The 7,124-nt window shown below is 41.2% G+C and overlaps 1 non-coding gene across 1 annotated transcript; it reads right to left on the bottom strand.

The window, feature by feature from the left end:
• Window positions 1-1,077: 1,077 nt before the first annotated feature.
• Window positions 1,078-1,184, bottom strand: LOC118147497 (U6 spliceosomal RNA). The gene has a single exon (XR_004733954.1). It is a non-coding gene; the product is annotated as a U6 spliceosomal RNA (small nuclear RNA).
• Window positions 1,185-7,124: the final 5,940 nt, after the last annotated feature.

Genomic DNA, 7,124 nt, shown 5'->3' with positions numbered 1-7,124 from the left:
TCTTTAAAAATGGAATGCTGATTTTTATTTTTAAGTATTCACCAAACAGTCCTAAAGCACATCCTCAAGAATTTTAATCAGATATTGGTGGTGGACTCTGAGGTTTTTGTTTTGTGTACCGAAGAAGAAATATGTGTTATAGAATTTTAATATATTCTAGTGTTTTCAGGTTATTTTGATGGCAGGCTGAGAGCTGAAAGTTTGTGGTGGCAAAAACTTTGGAAATTTAAAATGTAGTAATTATAGAAAGAAAGCCAGGCACAGTGGCTCACGCCTATAATCCCAGCACTTTGGCCAAGGTGGGTGGATCACCTGAGGTGAGGAGTTTGAGACCAGCCTGGCCAACATGGAGTAACATTGTCTCTACTAAAAATACAAAAACTAGCTGGGCATGTTGGTGGGTGTGTGTAGTCCCAGGTACTCAGGAGGATGATGCAGGAGGATTACTTGAACCCGGGAGGCCAAGGTTTCAGTGAGCCCAGATTGCACTACTGTACTCCAGCCTGGGTGACAGAGCAAGACCCTGTCTCTAAATAAATAAATAAATAAAATAATTACAGAAAGGCAAAGACCAAATACTTAAAATTTTAATGGTGAGTTTCGTGGAGTTCTCCACCCCAGGTGACCATACTTCTTTTTTTCTGTATTTTCCGTATTTTCTAAATGAGCATATCTTACACCCACAATAGAATAAAATGCGTGGGGCATGGTCACTCACACCTCTAACCCCAGCACTTTGAGACCCAAGAGGATTGCTTGAGGCCAAGAGTTTAAGAATAGCTTGGACAAGATGGCAAGAACCCCTGCCTCTACAAAAAATAAAAATATCAGCTGGGTGTGGTCGGACATGCCTGTGGTCCCAGCTACTGTGGAGGCGGAGGCAGGAGGATTCCTTGATTCCAGGAAGTTGAGGCTGCTGTGAGCCATGTTCATGCAACTGCACTCCAGCCTAGGAGACAGAACAAGACACAGTCTTGAACAAAAAAAAAAAGAATTTTATTTTAAAATAATAGCAATTAGAGGATCATGCAGGCCAGATCACTGGGCAGGTTTTTGTTTATTTATTTTCTTTTTTTTTTAAATATGGAACGCTTCACGAATTTGCATGTCATCCTTGCACAGGGGCCATGCTAATCTTCTCTGTATCATTCCAATTTTAGTATATGTGCTGCCGAAGTGAGCACTGTTTATTTATTTTCTTAATTAAAATTAACTGAAAGGAATCAAAATGTAAATAATTTAGTCTCCAGCTGTCAAATGAGTAAATATATTATTAATTTCTTTTTATAGAAAAGACTGAGGCTCTATAAAGTTAAGAGTTTGGGCTAAGATCATCCAGCCAGTAAGGTGCAGAACAACAGTAAACCTAACCTTCTGCCCTGCTGGTGGAGAGGTGGTTTAGCTAATTTTTTTATTTTTAGTAAAGACAGAGTTTTGCCATGTTGGCCAGGCTGGTCTTGAACTCCTGACCTCAGGTGATCCACCTGCCTTGGCGTCTCAAAGTGCTGGGACTACAGCTGTGAGCCACTGTGACTGGTCAGGAATGTTTTTCTTTTCTTTCTTTATTCCTCTTTATTCTCTTTTAAACCCACATTCTCTCTAGGTGATTTTATCCAAATTCATGGTGTTAAATTTGATCTATATGATGATATCCCCAAATGTGTATGTTCAAACCCACCCTCTGCCCTGAACTCCAGACCACAATAAACAACTATTTGACAACACTAGTTTGATATCATAATAAATATGTTCAAAGTTATCCTCTAGATGTAGCCCCCTAAACTAATTCTTCATAGTCGGCCCCATTTCAGTTGATGGCAGCTCCATCTTTGCAGTTGGCCAGGCCCAAAGTACTTTTTTATACTCCTTTTCTTGCCTCACATTTCACATTTAATCTATCCACAAATCATGTCAGCTCTATCTCCAAAATACATCCAGAATTTAACCATTTCTCATCATTCCCATTGCTATTACCCTGGTCCAGGCCACTGTCTTTCATGTAGACTACTGCAGTGACGTCCCACCTGGTCTTGTTTGCTCTTGTCTTGTGACCATATCATGAAGTGTCATCTTGTCAGATCATGTTACTCTTGCTAAGAACCTTCCAATGATTTCCTATTCAAAGTCAGCCCTCCCCATCATCAGTTGCTTCTCCAGTCTCATTTCCTAATACTCTTCCTTCATTCACTATACTCAGGGACACTGACCTTCTTGTTCTTCCTCAAACTCTCCAGGCACATGTCTACTTCAAGGCCTTTGTGCTTGCTCCTCCCTCTCCCATATCTTGCTATCCCTAAGGCTTGTTTCAACACTTTCTTCAGATATTGAGTCCCCTTCTCAGTGAGAACTTCCATGGCCTTCTCATCTACAATTTCAAATCCATATTCACTGTTTAAGCATTTATCAATAGTTATATAAGTAGGCAATCTATTTACTTGTCATCTTTATTGTTTACACAAGATTGTAAATTTCATGAGAGCAGGGATTTTCATGTTTTGTTTACTACTATACTCCTAGTACCTAGAACAGTACCTGACACATAAAAAGTCCAGTAAATATTGGTGGAATGAGTAAATTAATGAAAACATCTCACTCAAGGGCCTCCTTCATGAAACCTTTCCTGCAGCACCCAAGTTGAGTTACCCCCTCCTTCCTTTGTGCCAGTGAACATCTATTACTGCACATACCACAGTGAAGATCAATGATAGGTTTGTGGCCACACGTGGTGGCTCAGGCCTGTAATCCTAACACTTTAAGAGGCTGAGGTGGGCAGATTGCCTGAGCTCAGGAGTTTGAGACCAGCCTGGGCAACAATGAAATATAAAAAATTAGCTGGGCATGGTGGTTTGCTACTTGGGAGAATGAGGCAGGAGAATCACTTGAACCCAGGAGGTGGAGGTTGCAGTGAGCTGTGATTGCGCCACTGCACTCCAGCCTGGACGACAGAGCAAGACTCTGTCTCAAAAAACAAAACAAACAAAAAACCAACAAAAACAAAAAACCAAAACAGACTGGTTTGACATATCTATTTGACCTTCTAATCTAAACTTGGTTCATTTTTGTACCCCAGTATCTAGCACAGATCTTAGCACATGATACTCATTTAATGTTTCCTAAGTTAACAATTGTCCAACATTAAAAAGTATTTCTATTTTTTAAGAAGATACTTCTCAGAGATTGATTTAAACAGTAAATGATACTTAAATTGGAATTTGATTAAAAACAACGAAAGCAATCATGCTTGCTTTAGATTGTAAAACCACTGGAGGCAGGCTTGGTTTTTTGTTTTTCTTTTTCCTTTTTGAGACAAGGTCTTGTTCTGTCACCCAGGCTGGAGTACAGTGATGCAGTCTCAGCTCACTGCAGTCTCGACCTCCTGGGCTGAAGTGATTTTCCTGCCTCTGCCTCCTGATTAGCTGGGAATACAGGTGTGCGCTATCATACCCAACTAATTTTTCTGATTTTTAGTAGAGACAAGGTCTCCCTATGTTGTCCAGGCTGGTCTTGAAATCCTGGTTTCAAGTGATCCCTGCCTTGATCTCTCAAAATGCTGGGATTACAGGCATGAGCCATCACACCCAGATTCTGGGTTTTATTGAGGCTTTAGCACCAGCCACATGCCACAGAACATGACAGAGAGGGCACCTGTTCAGTCATCAAGGTGTGGTGTTTGCCTGGTGATCTCCCAGCTCCACAGCTTGCTTATGCCATAAATGAAGACTATTGATGTGTAGAGAGAATCCCTATTTTGTTTGTTTTCTATCATGACTTGCAATCTCTGCTAATTGGTGAAGTAGAAAAGACTACAGATTTTTGGGGCTGGGAGAGGTGGCTCACACCTGTAATCCCAGCACTTTGGGAAGCCTAGGCAGGCGGATCACGAGGTCAGGAGTTTGAGACCAGCCTGGCCATCGTGGTGAAACTCCATCTCTACTAAAAATAAAAAAAATTAGTGGGCATGGTGGCCTGTGCCTATAGTCCTAGCTATTCAGGAGGCTGAGGCAGGAGAATTGCTTGAACCCAGCAGGTGGAGGTTGCAGTGAACCAAGATTGCGTCACTGCACTCCAGCCTGGGCAACAGATCAAGACTCCCTCTCAAAAAAAAACAACAAAACAAAACTTTAATCGCTGTTTGAATGTAAAATGCCCTTATTGTTTTCCTGTCTTTAAATCACATTTTTCCATTTGTGTCCAGAAAGTAGTCACATGTCAACTAAATAAAACTCTTTCAGTTGTTCACTAAAAACAAGTATTTACTGAGAGATCACTGACTAGGGTCTGGCTGGGGCAGTCAGAGAGCTGATGGTGGTAGTAGGATGGGAGTGGGGGATGCTGTAGCAGCAGATTTGGAAGGAAGATTGTGCAAGGAGGGAAGCAGCCAAAAAAGCCAGATCTCAGGCACATCACTATTCTAGTCAGGGTCACTAGTAAAATTATATTGGGGTTAAACACTGTATTTGATAATTGTGCATTCTTTTCTAAGTGATTTTGAGTACTTTTCCTTATTTGAGTTCCATGAAATGCAAGTAAGGTACCGAGGATATCATTTCCAATTTACAGGTAGAGAAAATGAGACAGCAAGATAAGTGGGAGACTTGACTAAAGTCAGTGACTGATCAGGATGAGAACTCAGGTACCTGTTGTACTGGCCCTTTCTACCAAACTGTCTTCTGCTTGCTTCAAGTCTTTATTTATTTATTTATTTTTGTTGTTGTTGTTTAATTGCATGTGTAGGAGAAAGAACTAGAAATGTTTTTACATGGCAGTGTGCTTTGTGCTCAAGCACTGAGGTAGATTCAAAGAAAGATAAAACGCAGTACTAGTCCTCCAGATATTTATAGCCTACTTGAGAGAAAGACAATATAAACAAAAAAAAATTAAACAATATTGTAAACTGAAAAACAAGCTACAAAAGTATGTATGCTAAAAATATTTATAAATTTTTATTCATTTCATTTATTTCATTTTGCTAAAAATGTTTATATGATCTGTAGCAGGAACATAGACTATTCACTAATCTACTCAGAAGCAAGGAGATATGGGTTCTTTATTTTTCTTAACTGATCTAATTTTCTCCCACCCTTCTAATTAAAGTTATCGGAGTCTCCTCTAGATTAAACAATCTATGTTGATTTAAGAGTCTATTTTGATTTAAAAGATCTCTATTGGGTAAATATTCAGTCAATTCAAAGTTCAATTCTCTAACAAGGCTATCTTGCCCCTCCTCCTCCGCTTTCCCAAGCTGGCCTCTATGCCTGAGGGTACTCAGTCATCCTCTTGGCCTTGTAGTCAGGGAGGTGGAGGTTGGTAAGGGGTGGGGGTGGGGGTAGAGCCGGTTTTCGCAGTGGGAGGCTAATCTAGCTGATTCCCAACTGAGGCTGGGCTAATTTTTACTTTTTATTTTTTTTGAGACAGATTCTCACTCTGTTACCCAGGCTAGAGTGCAATAGCACAGTCTTGGCTCACTGCTATCTCTGCCCCCTAAGCTCAAGTGATTCTCCTGCCTCTGCCGCCTGAGTAGCTGGGATTACAGGCGCCTGCTACCACACCTGGCTAATTTTGTATTTTTAGTAGAGACAGGGTTTCACCATATTGGCTAGGCTGGTCTTGAACTCCTGACCTCAAGTGATCTGCCCTCCTCGGCCTCCCAAAGTGCTGGAATTACAGGTGAGAGCCACCGTACCCAGCATGGAGTAATTTTTAGATTCCCCTGGAAGGGTTCCTTGTACTGCACAGTGGAGCCAGTTTAGGATTGCCATTCAGCCTCATCTGTCTAGCCACTCCCACCCCTCAATCTTTCCAACATGCTTTTCTCTTTCAAGTATTCAGTCCAGAAAGTGGCAGTCAGAATATACCTGTCTGTCTAGTTTCCCTTTCTGCATTTCCTTCTTTTTCACTATAATCCCATGAGCCAAAAGCTACAACCTCCTGGCACAGTACACTTCCTACACCTTAAGATTTCTGGCTGGGCATAGTGGCTCACGCCTGTAATCTAAGCACTTTGGAGGCCAAGGTGGGCGGATCACCTGAGGTCGGGAGTTCAAGACCAGCCTGACCAACATGGTGAAACTCCATCTAAAAAAAAAAAAACAAAAACAGTTTCTCTACTCCTGGCTTTTAGTAAAACTCTATGATTTAGTTGACTGGTTCTGCCTCTTCTTATGTTAATGGGAAATAAAGTCATTTTAAACATTATTTTCTCTGTTCTCAAAGTTTAGCTTTCAGAATTTGTTTTTTTGTTGTTGTTTAGTTTTTATATCATAATCATAAACTTAACTGTAATCTCGCTAGACATGGAAGGGAATAAGAAAAAATATGAAACTCAAAGAACTGCAGCGACACCATAAAGCTTATAGGATTTTACAAGCAAATGGGGTGGAGCATTCTCCTGAGATACAGAAGGAATGGTCTGATGGTTATGATAAAACGCAGGTCAACTTTATTAGTGTTGTCCATAGTCAGTAATGGTGATCTTCTTTCTGGTCTTGCCATTCCTGTACTAAAAGTGCTCCACGGCTTTCAAGAAATTTATGCCCTCCTTCACCTTTCTAAGACCACGTGTTCCCATCCAACTACTCAGTCTTGGCAGTGTAGATTAAAAACTGGGAACCATTTGTATTGGGTCCAGCAGTTGCCATGGACAAGATGCTAGGACCTGTACGCTTCAGGATGAAGTTCTCATCATCAAATTTCTCCTATAGATGGACTTGCTGCCAGTGCCATTATGGCATGTGAAGTCACCACCCTGGCACAGAAACCCTGGAATAATTCTGTGAAAGTGAAACCCTTATAACCCAATCCTTTCTCTTCAATGCTCAGAGCACAAAAGTTTCTGTTTTCTTTGGATCTTTGTCTGCAAACAGCTCAAAGGAGACACAGTCCAAGGACTCGCCATTGACCACAATGTCAAAGAACACAGCAGGGTTGACCATGGCTGGTGCTAGGGGCTCTGGGCAGCAGCATCTTTTTTTTTTTTTTTTTTTTTTTGAGAAAAGAGTTTCACTCTTTGTTCCCAGGCTGGAATGCAGTGGTGCAATCTTGGCTCACTGCAACCTCTGCCTCCTGGGTTCAAGTGATTCTTCTGCCTCAGCCTCCAGAGTAACTGGAATTACAGGCATGTGCCA

The sequence above is a fragment of the Callithrix jacchus genome, chromosome 14 (genome assembly GCF_049354715.1).
Source record: "Callithrix jacchus isolate 240 chromosome 14, calJac240_pri, whole genome shotgun sequence".
NCBI lineage: Eukaryota > Metazoa > Chordata > Mammalia > Primates > Cebidae > Callithrix > Callithrix jacchus.
This window is presented reverse-complemented; position numbering and strand designations above follow the sequence as displayed.